Raw genomic sequence first — 15,981 nt, 5'->3', positions numbered from 1 at the left:
CTATGGCAGCTGTCAAGTGTGTTACTATATATAGGTGTTATGAGGTTCTGTCTGCAACAATAAATATTCTGTAACTTGGTTGCTGGGAAAATATCCAAAAAAGATTTTTAAAATCAACTTTTTACAGGTAAGTATTCAGTATCCCTAATGACCTCTTACCCTTTTCTCGCAGGTCCTTCTAATATGATGCTGGTATCTGTTGCTTCAGGCTTTAATTCAGAAATAAAATGGAATTATAGCTGAATATCTTTTGTAGTCTTATTTTGTTTTAAAGTTGCTCAATCCAATATATCACAGAGCTTATGAGCATTTAAAAGCTGCATAGAAGGGAGAATTTCCTATTACCTTCAGGCAATTGTATTTCAAACTGCCACAGTATGTTCTAGCAATCAGTTGATAGTTATATAAAGGGCTTACATAAATGGGGATTTATAAAAAAAAGAAAAAAAGCTGCAAAATGATGCTGACCAAAATGCAGAAAGTTATTTAGGTAGTAACCTCTGTTGTATTGCAGTTAAGGTTACTAGATTCTATAAATGAAAGGACATCTGTTCCTTCAATAGGCCCTATAATGGAGAATTCTGATAAGTGTATTTGCAGTGTAACTCTGGTAGGAATGAACTGCACATACCAAAATTCTACATTTTTTTCAGCTGATAAAGGGCCAGAATCACTGTCTTGTCTCAAAACTGACAACACTAATCACATGTATGGTACATACACATGTATGTATGGTACATGAAGGGCTGTAACATAGAGGATGGAGTGGAGTTGTTTTCTGTTGCCCCAGAGGGTTGGATCAGAAATAATGGGTTAAAATTAAACCAAAGGCATTTTCAGCTAAGCATGAGGAAGAACTTCCTGATAGAGTGGTTCCTCAGTAGAACAAGCTTCCTTAGGAGGTGGTAGGCTCTCCCTCCTTGGAGGTATTTAAAAAGAGGCTTGATGACCATCTGACAGCTATGATGATTCTCTGACTCAATATGAATGTACACCGATCAGGAGAGAAAGTTCATGAAGGGATGAGCTGGTGCTAGGCTCCTGTGGTCCTTTCTTATATGTCCAGGATAATGCTGATTGCCACTTTGGGGTCAGGAAAGAATTTTCCTCCGGGCCTGATTGCCCAGAGATTCTGGAGGTTTTTTGCCTTCCTCTGGGCTTAGTTGTCACTGGGAGAGGTGAGGGAGAGAGATAACGGTGAATTTCCTACATTGTGCAGGAGGTTGGACTAGATGACTATCTTCCAGCTCTCTGTTTCTATGTATGTAATATGGTGGTTCTGGTTTTTTAAAAAATGTGCTTATTCTGCTTACAGGAGTCCTGTGTCATTTCGCTTATGCTAAATAGAGATATGATTCTTAGAGTGCTATTTTTGGTGAATTTTCTCCAAATTAATACCCAGTTCAGTTAATATTTGTTTTATTCCTGGTCAAGGTCCAAAATGTACTGTGAAACCATGGTTTATTTTGTAGAACTATGCCCAAGGGACCTGTATTGGGAGACACCAGTGGAATTTGTTGGCTTGCAAGCCAGAGAGGCTATAGAAACATGCTTTAGTCAGCATGCATGTTATATTTAACCTCAGTTAATGCAAACTGTAATTTGTAAATATCCTTCAAACCATGCTTCATGTGGTTAATCTTTTGACATGTTTTACAGTGCAAATCCTAAGAAGAGTTACTGCAGTCTAAGCCCATTGAAATTAATGGACTTAGACTGGAGTAACTCCACTTAGGATTGCACTGTTAACTATTCAAATGTAACTTTTAGATATACTTGAAAACCATTTTATTTTAGAAAATTTATATTCTACATCTTTAGAGACTTGAATGAGGCAGCTTATGAATAAAACTATAAAACAAAATATTTAAAATTTGTAGTTAAAACAAGCCGACACCATTAAAACAAGACAGGACAATAATAACTGTATAAAATACACAGTGAACAACCTAAAGTGATGTAGATAAAATGATCAGTCAGAAGCAAAAGTCATCAAGCGCTTTATATATCTCCCCTTAGTTAAAAACCTGGATATAAAGGAATGTTTTAGTCTGGCGCCTAAAGAAAGTAAGGTAAGTGCCAAGTAAGCCTCAAAGAGGAGGGCATTCCAAAGGTGAATTGCTACCCATCTCATCTCTGAAGGCGGGGATAGAGAGCAGGGCTTCAGAAGAGGATCTTGACTGGCAAGGTAGACAGTACAGGTGGACATGGTCCTTCAAACCATAATTAAGTTTGTTTTGTGTAGTGATGATGCAAAGTATTGGAGAGGCTGACACAACTGTGGTATGCTCTGGAGCTGGGCTTGTGGGAGAGAGGAATCTCATTGAGAACTGTGAATAGTTTCCCCTGAGTGGCAATTTAACTTCAATACACAATGTTATCTATGGACACTAGCTTGTTGATTATAAGGTACACGAGGTTCATTTCCACCCCCACCCCCCTCTGTTGTGGGGGCTGTCTCTGTCTTGATCAGAATGTATGAGGTACGCACCAACCCAGTACAGATGGGAGCTGGTAGATATGGGGGTAGGTTTTGTTAAAGATAGCCAGTGCTGGGCAAGGTTGTTCACTGCCTGTTCAACCTCCATAGCCTCCCTAGAGTTGATGATGCAAGGCCCTCTTCTTCCTCCACCTTCCCTCTAATGCTATACAGTGCCACATCAGTGAGGCATAAACCTGCCTGCCTGATTGTGCTGTTGCTGGAGGAGGGAATTGACCTGGCTTGCATAACTGAGACATGGTTGGAAGAAAATGACATGGTGTCCCTGTCCCAGCTAACTCCATCAAGCAATGCAGACTTCCACCAACCCTGCACAGCTGGCAGGGGAGGTGGTGTTGCTATTGTACTCTGAGATTTTCAGCTTCTGCCGAAACCCAGTACACACTATAGTTGGCATTGATTGGATGCTCCTTACACTGGGAACTAAGGATATATTGGGTATTCTATTAGTCTACTGGCCACCTAGCTCCCCAGCAAGCACCTTTTCTCAGCTGGCAGAGGTGCTTTCAGACATGGTGCTGGAGACACCTAGACTGATAGCTCTGGATGACGTCAACATCCATGCTGAATGCTCCACATCATGGCTGGGCCAGGACTTCATAGCTTCCTTGGCATCCCTAGGCCTCTCTCAAATAGTGACAAGCTCCACACATGAAAAGAGCCACACCCTGGACTTAATCTTTTGCTCTGATCCTTTGAGAGAAGGTTTCTTTTTGGAGTTGAAGATGTGGCCTGAACCATGAACTGATCATTACCTGCTGAAGTCAAGGGTGAATATGATAGCCCACAAAATGGGGGCCCAACAAAAATCATCTGCCTATGAAGGTTCATGGACCCTTCTGAATTCCAGAATGCGCTGGGGGATTTTAGAATTCCAAACTCAGCTCCTATTGAGGCTGTGGTGGAAACACAAGATCTGAAGCTCCTTGAAGCCATGAACAAGATTGCTCCTTGCTGACCCCTCCCTCCCTTGCAATGGAAACTGGCCTCGTGGTTCGCCATAGAGCTGGGTAACCTAGACCTAAAGAAAACTGGCAGATATCTGGAAAGACGGTGGCAGAAAACTCATGCTGAATCTGATACATCATGCTACAGGGCCCATTGGAATACTTATGAAACAGTGGCAATAGCAGAAGAGAAATGTTACTTCTCTGCAACCATTGCTTTGGCTAAATCACATCTATCCAAACTATTTAAGATCTCTTGACATCTTTTGACCCCTAAATCTAATCCTTCCCTGGTTCAAGAACAGACAACTGGGACACCTTTGCAAAGTTTTGTACTAATAAAATAGCTTGAATGTGGTCTGTAATAAAGATGAGCCAGAAGTAATGTTTAACACACTAACTAGTCCATTTCTGAATCATTTTGACCCAGTCACAGTAATGGATAGTGATGGAATTCTAGCATCTGTGAAAGCCACTACTTGTACTCGGGATCGTTGCCCATTCTGGCTACTAAAATCTTGCAAAGACTACATAAAGGAGCCCTTATGTTTGTCCTAAATCTGTCACTAACCCAAGGTACCTTCCCTCAGCCCCTGAAAGAGGCAGTCATCCACCGACTACTCAAAAAGTCATGCTGGTTGATAACGGGTAGGCTCCTAGCAAGAAATCTTATGGAATGGGGCATGAATCTGAACTATCAGTAAATGTTCTAATTGCTAAAAAAAGAATGTATGTCAGACATTTTATAACTGGAAAGTAGTATTTCTGTAGGTCTTGACAGGTATAGAAAGAAAATGTCATGTTTAGAACACCAGAGGTTCTTACCCTAATTTTGGTTACTGATTTTTGTTTTTCTTTTTACTAGTATCATAGACTAGAGTAATGTAGTAGGTCAGAGGCTGCTATTTTGTGGCTGGCTTTGTCTGCCGAACTGCGATTTGGCAGCTCTTAGTGCTCTTGAAAACAGTTAAGTAGCACCCAGAGGCCTAAAGTCTGGCCTCCACTGCTCTAATGTATTTATAAATGCATGTCTTCACCGTATACCTTCATAGTGGGGTCCAGTGTTCCCGCTAATGTGAGCACGTGAGCAATTGCTCACAGATTCTGGCTCCTCCTTTCACAGCTTCTCAGATGTAGCTCACAGATACTAACCCTCAGGTGGCCCCGCCCTCCCACTCAGCCAGCATCTGCAGGTGGGCCCTATAGGGATGGAGCAGGGATGGAGCCTCATCCCACTTCTCTCCTCCCTTCCTGGCTGTGGCTAGTTTGGCCCCCAGGGGGGTGCCAGAGAGCACCTCCAGCCACTGCTGGCTCTCTAGCTGGGGAACAGAGCAGAGCTGAGTGATCGGGTCTGGCTGACCCATGCAGCCTGAAATCGCTAGGATCCCCTGAGCCCCAGAGAGCGGAGGAGAGGAGGTAGCGCCTCAGCCGCCACCATGGTGAAGGCGTCATTTAACTTGGCCTTGGTGCAGAAAGAGGCTGAAGAAGTAAGCATTGACTCACAAAAGCTCATCCTGAAATAAACGTGCTAGTCTTTAAGGCACCATTGCGTGTCTGCTTTATTTTGCAGCAACAGACTAATACAACTACCCCTTTGTAATCAGCATGGACATATCCATTTTTATGCAGAAGTATACTCTGATTTTTGTGGCCCTTTCACCTAATGGCTTTTATTGTTAAATTGTTTTGATTGTAATCAAAATAATTTGATTGTAATTTTTTTTTAAAAGGAGGTGCACTCAAAACTTTAATAAAAGTTATTTCGGCTCACAGAGTAGATTTTTAGCTCACAACACTGCAAAGCTTAGAGGGAACATTGGTGGGGTCAGCCCTTCAAATCAGCTCTTCAGTTGACAGAAGTAGTGAGAAGTCACCCTGCTGTGTAGCAATGCTTAAGCCATGGATGGTGGTGCTAAGGGAAAGCAAACTATTCTTAAAAGTTGATGGTTGTTGTGGGTTTTCCGGGCTGTATTGCCGTGGTCTTGGCATTGTAGTTCCTGACGTTTCGCCAGCAGCTGTGGCTGGAATCTTCAGAAGATGCCAGCCACAGCTGCTGGCGAAACGTCAGGAACTACAATGCCAAGACCACGGCAATACAGCCTGGAAAACCCACAACAACCATTGTTCTCCGGCCGTGAAAGCCTTCGACAATATTCTTAAAAAGTCCTCAGATGGGAAAGGCTTTGTGATTGAAAGAAAGTACCTGAAAAGTCATCAAGGCTCACTAATAAGGAAATGAAAATAGATTCCTGGCTTCCTTGATATTCTTTGATTCCCCCCCCCCCTCAGTGAAACTCAACCTTTGTGTACTTAGAGATAAGACCTTATCAACCAGCAGTTAAATAACAAACCCTTCCCACTTTGCTGAGTTGGATAGAACCTTCCCAACTTCTGAGGCCAGAGTAAATGTGTACAAATGTTACACCTCTCAGCCTTGATGGGGACAAAGTTTATTCATTGAAAGGATCCTCTGCAACTCAACCTTTGATTTGTTTTGCTTTGCTTGGTGCAGTAAGGTAAGTGTACTGATGGGAGTACTTTATTTCTAACTCTGATTGTGAACCAAGGTTGGTGTCCAGATCCTGTTAGCATGTAAACAGTATAGAGTGACTTGCAATGAAATGTAAGAGTTTTTATTCAGAAAAGCAGTGAGTGAGTTGATTTAGTAGGGTTTCTCATTGTTGGCTATAGGAGAGGAAAGTGCTATACAAAAATTTATAACTAGCAGTGGAAACTCTATGATAGATTAGGAAGAATAATCTATAGTGGTACAGGTTTTACATTTCCTGTTTTCTTGGGGAAATTAGTAAATGTTTTATGAACCCTTTGGAATGTTTTCCTTCCCAGTGACTTAAGTGTTCTTTTTATAGAGCTTTTCATTCTTCTTGTTTAAGCACTGATTTTTAAAGTTTTCTGCATTGTGAGTATAATATTTACTATTCAGGATTTTTTGCATGTGGTATTCCTGTTCAGCTGTAATCCAGTTTGTTTCTGTACCTCAAATAACAAACTGTCCCTGTGACAGATTGCATTTTTAAAAGCTTGAAAGTGCTGTATAAACAGCTGAAGGACTGTTAAGGGTTAATTCTACACAGAACCAGCCTTAAGTGACAGGTTACTCCAAGGAATCTGATTGTGTAGCATAAGCTGAATAGAGTAAGACTTCTGAACTGGATGTTGGAGGAGAGGGGAGCCTGATCTTAGCCCTAGTACTGAGAATTTGGAGATTCAGCCCTGACTCAGAGCAGTTTAACAGAGACAGGAGAACTAGGAGAAAGTTGGCAAGGAAGTTTGGGATGTACTCCCATCGGGCCAAAGAAAGGGGATAGATCTTCCAGTGTGAGGTGAATTTCCCTACCTAGTCAATCAGGGAGTTAGCTCTGAAGAGTAAAGAGAGCCCTGGTCAGGTGTAGTTAGAAACCACCTTTAGAGGCCTTAAGAGTCAGTTTAAAAACTGAAGACAAGTACTGGTGTTTCAAGAGAAGGGAGTTGGGTGCTGGAAAGAGGATACCAGTCTTCTTAAAACCAAAGGAGTACGAGAATACTCAATGAAAGTGTATTAGAGTGATTGGGAAAACACTGGAACAAAAGCCTTCCAACATGCAGATTTAAGTAACTGCAAAGAGCTTAAGAAACTCTGATTAGTCTGAAACATAAGAACTAAAGTCTGTTCATGTATTTATTTTACCTCAGAATTATCTATATTGTTACCTCAAAAATTTTCAACCCTTGATTTCACCTAACCTTTCCCTTCTATATTAAATAAAATACTTTATTTTTGAATTTAAAAATGCCTCTAGTGCCAATTAAATTGTTTAAGACAAAAAAGGGGAGGGGAATCATAGTCCCAAATTAATATTTTCTAAACCTATACAGCACTCGCATCCTTCCAGCTTTAACAGGGTACTAGCTTTTAGTATGAGAACTGAAAACAAATTAATTCAAGCTACATGTAATTGCTTTCTCTTTATAATACTATGTTGTCAGTTGTTTTAAATTTGTCACACATTTGTTGTAGCTTGGGTAAAAAGTTTTCCTTCAAACATGGTTTGAGCGAAATCTACATTTTTTAGATGAAGCGATTTTAAAATGTTACTTTGGAGAATGTGATACGTTAAAAAAAATTATTTGCACCTACTTTTACGAAGTTTGAATGGCTTTTGTATGAAATTTTTCAGGTATCACCTTACCATCAAGGAAGTATAACCTTTAGCAGGAATCCAGAGGAGTTAGCTGTGTTAATCTGTAGTTGCAAAATAGTAACACCTTTAAGACTAATCAACTTTATTGTAGCATAAGCTTTTGGGAACCATAGCTCTCTGATGAAGAGAGCTGTGGTTCTCGAAAGCTTATGCCACAATAAAGTTGGTTAATCTTAAAGGTACTACTGGACTCTTTACTCTTCAGCAGGAAGGCTCTGCAGGCCTGTGATGTATATGGCTTCAGATTTGCCATCAGTTTTGATTTGATCAGTATAGTTTATAAATTCATCAGGATATCTTAATTTGGAAGACATGCCTTTTAGACACATTCTGGATGCTTAAAAAAGCATGCATACTGACTGACCTTTAAAGACAAGTGTTATGACCTGTACTTTCTCTGGGGTAGATTTTTCTTTTAATCTTCCCCTTACACCCTCCAGGTAGTTTGCTGCCACTAGGAATTTATTATTCCAAAATATTTTATTCAAATTTCCCCTTTGGTAACATGTTTAAGTGTCAGGCTCCTTCGTGGTTCTATGTGGCCCTGAGGATATGAATGGGATATAGCAATGACAGGTACACTGGGATATAACAAAACAAAATAAATGTTTATTTTTCAAGAAGCGTATTGGTTTCATAAAAGTAGTTCTTAGTTCTTAAAGTTACATCCTATAAACTCATTCACACAGATCTCTTCTAAGGCTTCACACACAGTTAGCCTCCTTCACTAGCCTCAATAGTCCTCTCACAAATACTTCAAATATAGGCAGCACACAGCTAGCCTCTCTTTCTCTTACTCACAGAAATATTAAACCTGCTCAGGCAGCACACAGCTGGCCTCTCTTTCCCTGACTGAGTGTCCTTTCACAAACATGCTCAGTTCAGGTTCCACACAGGTTATATTTCTCTCATAAATACTTCAATATACTCAGGCAGCACACAGCTAGCCGGCCTTCTTCTGACTGCCCCTTTGCTCTCTGCACAGTCAGTCTAAACTGCATTCACTCCCTCCACACTTTCAGTCATCAACCAATCATATCACTCACTTATCCCTCTCTCACCCCCACTCTTCACCTAGCTCAAACCAAGCATTTAAAGACACATGCACCCATTTACTTGAAATCATTACAAGTATAAAATTCTCCAGAATGCTTGCATGCCTTAGATGATGATGATGATGATGATGATGATGATGATGATAATAATAATAATAATAATAATAATAATAATAACCGATTTATATTCTGCCCTTCAGGACAGCTTAATGCTCACTCAGAGCGGTTTACAAAGTATGTCATTATTATCCCCACAACAAAACACCCTGTGAGGTAGAAACCATTGTAGTGTTAAAGCGGGCTCTTGGGAGGCAGTATAAAAAATCTCCTAGATAAATAGATTTCTTCAGAGTAGGGTTATGTATTCAAAGACAGTAGCTGTTTGGAATCATAAAGACTGAGAGGCTGATTTTGCTGTGTTTCACATTGCTCTGAAGAAAGTTTCCTTTCTTCCTAATTAAAACTTCTGTGTTGTCACAAATGTGAATATTGGAGTAATTCCTCATCTTTGTGTGTTATGAAATTCTCTTTGATGCTCTTATCTTTAGAAGACATGCCATGGTTCAACCCAATTTAGAAAGAAATCTCATTAGGCTTTGACTCTTTTCAGGTAGAAAAATCTGGTGTTGGAATGTCTTACTCTTTTTGAAACTGCACTGAGTGTCACTCTCACTTGAAGAGCAAGTCTGTGCACATGAGGACATGGGATATTGTTGTGCCAGTTATCAGGTACCAGAATTAATCTTGTATTTGAATTAAAATAATGTGAACAGCAGAAAACCATGCAGTTGATGAAAACAAAGTTTGATTCCCCCCACATTGGTCTTCCATAAAAGGTTTCTAATTCATATTTGGCATTTATACCATATGTGCATTCCTAATTAAAAAGCTCAATCTTGCATGGGCAAATGCTCCCCCCCCCATGTTTAGTTTATTATAAAATTTTTATCTGACTGTTCTTCCAGTAGGGATTAAAGAGAATATTCTCAAATTGACAGGGACTACACGTAAATAATGCTGTTGTCATTTCATGAGATTAGGTGTTTCTGTAGTTACTTAGTACAAGGGTTAGGGGAAATTTTGTTACATGTAGAAGTAAAAACAATAAAGGTGCTTTGGTGAATAATTAACACAGGGCTTCTCTGCACTTATGGTGATTGGGATTCAGTAGTATAGATTGGCTGCCAAATATTCTGGTATATTAAAAATAATCTCCCAATTTTGTACAATAAGATTTTAGGCTTTTTTATTTTTTAAAAAATCTCCATCAAAACTCACATTTTTTCCCTACAGTTAATAGTTCTTAATTTGTCTGTTAATGCATCGCTAAGTGTGACTATAACATTGTAGGGAGAGGGAAAATGTTGCTTTTGCATGTCCAGAAAGGACTATACAATTAAATGTGAATTGTGTATGAATGGCCAAAAAGGATAAGCAAACATATCCTGTAAAAATATGGACCTAAGAATGGTAAAGAAGCTCCTAACTATAAATGCAAACACTCTCTTTCTCATGCCAAAAGATACCCGCTACCCTTACCATCAACCCCTACACTCACATCCTGTCTGTCATTGTTTCCCAATCACTTTTCTTCCCAACAGTATGTTTGTATCATGATTGGACCATAATTGTTTTCTCCATTCTTCACTGTACCTCAGATCCCATAATCTCCCTCTAAAGGATCAGGGCTTCATTTTCAGTCAGGGTCTAGCCACTAGAGATGGGCACGAAATGGGAAAAAAATGAAACAAGAATTTCACATTTCATTGCGTTCCACGAATCATGGAATATGAACTTGCATGAAATTGTCCCGTTTCACAATAGGATTCATTAGTTCCGTGATTCATAAGAACACAGGGCATTTCAACAGCCTCCTTCATACCCAGTGATGCCAAACTCGCAGGGAGACTTCAGCAGGCTCTCCTCCAGCCACCCTCCAAGTAGCTCTCTTCAGGCTCTCTTTGCTGACTTTCCCCTCCCATCCTCCTGGCCTCCTGCTTTCTGCCACTGCTGGAAGAAAAGTCAAGCAGAGCAGATCTGCTTGGGTTTTTCTCTTTTCAGTTCTCTTTGCTGACGGTTCCTTTCTGTCCTCCCGTCCTCCTGCTGCTCTGACATGTCTCCCCCACCTCCAAGTTCTCAAAGGAAAAGCTGAGCAGAGTGGATCCGTTCAGGGGGTGGGGGGTGGGGGTGAGAAGGCATGTCAGAGCAGCAGGAGGATGGAAGGTAGAGAGCCAGGGAAGGGTTCCTGAAGCTGGTAAGCAGCGAGCAGCGGCAGAAGGAGCTGCTGAGGTTGCCGCTGCTACTCCACCATCCTATTCTTAAAAACTAAGAAGGGAAACAGAGAGGGGAGGGAGTCTCTGACTACAGTTCCCAGGTAAACTTGTACAGCTTACTCAGCTCTCAGGTTGGCAGGGAGAGCTGTCTATCAAGGTTATGTGGGCTAAGATTGGGTTTTCCACAGCACCAAAAGGTCTGTAGACATTCCGGGCCTATGTTGCCTAGGGAATCAATGGATCGGTGCCAGCTTGTCTGGCAGCACAAAGCATTCACGAATCGAACGAATTGGCCCCAAAAATCGTGGATTTCTTGAAAAATGCGGCCCCACAAAACGAGTTTTCACGATACATGAATCGGCCCAATTTGTCACAAAATTTGATTTGTATTTCAATTCGTGCCCATGCCTACTAGCCACTCCATCTTTTCTCTCATGGCATGAGGCCACCAGCTCCTTTCTCAATTGAAGTTTTCTTCCCTAGACAGAGGGAGCCACTATTGAGAGCTACAAGAAGCTTTTGGGCAAGCTTAAAACAGGAGTCCAGTAACACCTTATTCCAGTATATTTCAACAATGCAAAACGATGTACTTCCATATCTTTTTCTAAGTAATGTGAGAGCGTGGTAGGTATGTGAAGAAAGTTCCTGAATTGCTAATAACACCAATCAGAGCAAGTAGTCCAGTTAAATAGTTTATTAGAAGTACAGATGGTAAAGTTAGGGGGAACTTAATAGAGTAATAAACTGGAACATGCCTTGCTTATTTAGTAATCTAGGCAGGTTCTAACTCTGTACTCTCAAATCACATGTGCAACACAACTGTTTTTATTATAAGCATTGACTAATTTTCAGTGGTCGGACAAGCTGGTTTCAACTCTGGAGTCTAGGGAAGATCTCAGGGAAAAGCTTATCTAGATGGCTTCTAGGAAGTAGGGAAGTGGGGAGAGGTTTCCTACTTAGATGAAGACCGTGCAGAAGAAGATTTTTCACACAGTCAGGTGACAGTAGCACACACTTAAATCCATAACAGCAAATGGATAACAATGTCTATAAAAGAAAAAAAATCCATATATAAAAAAGCACAGTTTCACCATATTCCACAACCTTATCAAGCAAAAAGATATTAAACAAGTGCTCTCATTGTCAGTGTCACAGATTAAATGACACACTTTGCAATTTACCTACAGGGCATTTATTTATTTATTTGATAGCCTGCTTTTCTCGCTGAGATTCAAGGCAGATTACTCAGTGTAAAACAATGCAATCAAATAATATGAGACATCCAATAAGGAATGCAGTGGGTCTAGCTTTATAAAATTAAAAACAATACAGAAAAATATCAGAAGAGATATAGCATAAAAATGCAATGGAATTACAAAACTCAGAGTAAATGCAGTAAGAACAAGATAATACATACTATATACAGTGGAATAGGCTACAATCCTGTTCCCTTTATAAAAGTGCCTTTCTGTACCTGAAAAAATGTATTTTATTAAAGGGAATTAGGGCTGTAGTATAATAGAATCATTAATATTATAGCCATATTTCCCTTTATTAAAATGCCTTATTTTGTAGGGAGAATGAGATGTCCATTTCCAGTGCTGGTGACAGCTGGTTCCAGAAACCCAGAATATTGCCTTTTACTGGTAAAGACTGAGCTGCTCCTTTCCTTCTTTTTGTTGCTTATTCTTTGATTATTGTTATACCCTTGAAGATATTAATCTCATGGTCTTTTGTCATCTCAAAATATGTTTGCCAAGGAAGCAATCCTAGCCCACAGTGGCTAGCTATGAATATAAGGATCCTGTTAGATTAGACTGAAGGTTTTAGCATCTTTTTCCGTACAACAACCCACTAGTTGCCTCCAGCTGGATGAGAAAGTAATAGTCTCTCCCCCACCCCAGTGCCCAGTGTTGCCGCCCAGCAATAAGTATTTAATGACATGCTGACACTCAACTTGGCGGCATCTTTAGTCATTACTGTTTCTAAAAGTAAAGTGCATCGATTGTGCTTAGTATGTAGAAACCCCTAATATATCTATGGATTGGCCTAGTTTTATAGCTGTCATAATTGGCAGGTTGAGTGGGTTTTTTTTCTTTTTTAATCTACTGCTGATCAGTTTAATTGGGTGGTAGTGAGTTGTTTTATGGGAGGGGGGAAAAAGTACTACCCTTTTTTTTTACATCATGCATAACATTGAGACTAGACTACTGCAATGTACTCTACATAGGTCTCCTTTCAAAGTAAGTTCGGAGATTCCAGTTAGTTCAGAATGCTGCAGCTCATTTATTATCAGGAGCTAGGCAAAGCATGCATATTGCTCTCTTTCTGCAATCACGCAGTTGACCATCAGTTACTAGACTTAATTTAAGGTAATGGCTATCCTATACAAAGCCCTCCATGGCCTTGGTCCATCACATCTGCAGAATTGCCTTCACCTTATGCTGTTTCACAACAGCTTCACTCATCTGAGCAGGGCCTTCTGCAGGCACCACTCTGAAGATGGACAAATGAACATGTGCTTCTCTGTTGTGGCCCCCACCATATGGAATGGCCTGTTTGAAAAGGTTAAAAAGGCTCCCGCTCCTGGCTTTCCACAAACTATGTAAAACTGAATTATTCAGGAGGGTTTTTTACACAGTAAGGGGAAAAGATAACATTAAGTTAAAAAAACAAAAAACAAAGATGAGCAAACTTTTTATAGCACAAATTCTCCTCAACATTTTAATGTCTGATTACTGGTTTCATACCATTCTGTTGCATTCCTCTCAGCTTGAGTATGTGTTGCTTTTGGTTGGGTACAAAGGCAAGGGAAACTTCTTTGCAAGCTTGACGGTGAGTGAACTATAATGTATGTATGCTGGGGCAAGTTGAGACTGAGGGCCAAGCTACACATGACGAATGACACTTGAACGGCAAGTGGATTGAGTGGAGGGCAAGTGAACAGGGAGAAATACACTTGCCGTTCAAGTGTCATTCGTCATGTGTAGCCTGGCCCTTAGTTGCAGTATGGAATTCTTTCACTTGCAGTTCTGAATGTTTTGGTGTGTATTGTGAATGAAACCTAAAATACACCATTTGGGTTTAGTTTTCAGTGAATGTCTTTGAAAAGGCTCTTGTTTTTTCTGTATTCACTAAGGGGTTTTTTTTACATTCAGTTTTAGTTTATTCTTTTTATATATATTTGAACATAATTAGCATTGTGGTTTACATACATTAAAACTATCTAAAATAAAATTAATAGTAGTCACTACTATACTAGGTTCCTTTGGATACTTGATAGTATCAGTCATAAGATCTGTTCAGGAAACTAATTTTTATGTTGCACCCTGTGTAGTAAATACCCATAGCTTTTTTTTTGTTTTGTAACTATATGGTAGCAATCATCATGCTTTTTCTTTGCATTGTTCTAATATTCACCTCACACATTACCATTATTGTGTTAGCATCTGTTTCCATTGCTTACTCTCTTCCCATCTGGCAGTATGTATAACCCTTTGAGGCTGGGGTTTGCAGGGGTTTGATTGGTGGCGTCTGCTTGTTCTGTGATCAGGTTCCTCTGAAGAAAGGCAAGCCATAGTTGCCTCAGCCTGTTTCTGATTGGCTGCCCTGTGTGACTCTTCTCTCCCCCCCCCCCCGCCCACCACAGCAGGCTGTTCTATGAAACCTAAAACAGCCCCGTATATATCCATTCATGAATCTGTGACGTCAGTAAGCCTCTGTGTTCTCCTTTGCAGCAGGGTTGCAGGATTGTGTGGGTGGAATTTCCTTGCTGTATTTTTCAAAGCAGTTTTTTATTTTTGCCTTCCATCTCCAATGCAAGAAAATGGAGCAAGAGTGTAGAAATTATACATTGTTGTAAGTATCTTGACAAATCTGTCTTTTTTGAAGCGGCTGAAGCAGCCGAGTTTGCAGAATGACGGTATTACCTTCTCTCCATTTATTTCAAATAAACAGATGGATGGTGCATTAGGGGTGTAAAAGGACGGGGAATAATGTTTAAAAAACATATTAAAGCCAAGAATATTTATTTGTCTGACAGATGTTTATCCATTTATTTGTCTGTACAGTGATTGTGGCCATGTTTCATTTGCAGATCTGGAGGTTGTTTAATGGTTCTTGTTTCTAAAACTGGAGAATACAGATTTCAGGCAGTAGTGGCTATCTGAAAAGACAGAGGTTATGAATATTGAAGGAAGGATGTAAAAATGATCATAGGCAAAACAGAATAATTGTGATTTCAGAAAGGCAACCTCTCTTTCAGGTTGTAAAAATATTCTGTTGTCTACTCGTGTAGTTTGGATGCCATGCTGATAAAACTTAAAATGTAAGTAAATGAGATAATGAACAAGCAATCTGGCTATTAATAGGGGCGGAGGTTGACATGCATTAGATTTTATCAGTTGATTTCATAGCAAGAAAAACAAGTATTCTGTAAATAGTTAATAATTTGGAATAATATCACATGATTTTAACCATATATGTAACTATGTTCTGTAGTACAGACAGAACATCTTCCCCAAAAATATTCCCTATCTAATCTGACTCTTTTTACTGACCAATTTGTAATATTCTTGCATGGTACTTGACATAATATTGGGATTGTGCTCCGAATGAAAGAGATCACAAAAAGTAGTTATTGACTGCAAGACCTGGAAAGTCACTCCTCACCTTTTTTTGCTATGGGGGTGCACACCCCCTTATTGGCACATGGTTCTCTTTGTTACCACTTCCCGAACAACTAGGTTCACCTTTTAAATTAGAGAAAAGGCATGTCAAGTTTTCATTGCTAAAGACATTTAGGTCTATGGGCTTATAATGAAAATAGATTTTGCATTTTGCAAGGGTAGGGTACTTGGATTTTAGCAAGCATAGTGGCAGACTTAAATCCAAATATTTTGATTATCTTTGGATTTGATTCTTGAAAGGGAGCACTGTATTTCTTCTCTGCAGTGGTCATAGTTTCTTTTTAATGCTACTGTTTGGTATTGGCTGGGTAAATTT

The 15,981-nt window shown here is 39.9% G+C and overlaps 1 protein-coding gene across 3 annotated transcripts in view; it reads left to right on the top strand.

The window, feature by feature from the left end:
• Nucleotides 1-15,981, top strand: part of MAP3K13 (mitogen-activated protein kinase kinase kinase 13) — a 63,364-nt gene that overhangs the window by 12,437 nt on the left and 34,946 nt on the right. Inside the window, exons 3-4 of one of the 3 annotated variants that reach the window (XM_054983036.1) lie at nt 9,315-9,433; nt 15,074-15,304. The gene's annotated coding sequence lies outside the window, so the exon portion shown is untranslated. Of the gene's footprint in view, nt 1-9,314; nt 9,434-14,455; nt 15,305-15,981 lie in introns of those variants that run through there. The other 2 variants (XM_054983037.1, XM_054983038.1) reach the window with 2 other exon arrangements.

Source organism: Eublepharis macularius, chromosome 6, assembly GCF_028583425.1.
Source record: "Eublepharis macularius isolate TG4126 chromosome 6, MPM_Emac_v1.0, whole genome shotgun sequence".
NCBI classification, from domain to species: Eukaryota; Metazoa; Chordata; class Lepidosauria; order Squamata; family Eublepharidae; genus Eublepharis; species Eublepharis macularius.
The sequence above is the reverse complement of the archived record's forward strand: the minus strand, read 5'-3'. Positions and strand labels throughout refer to the sequence as shown.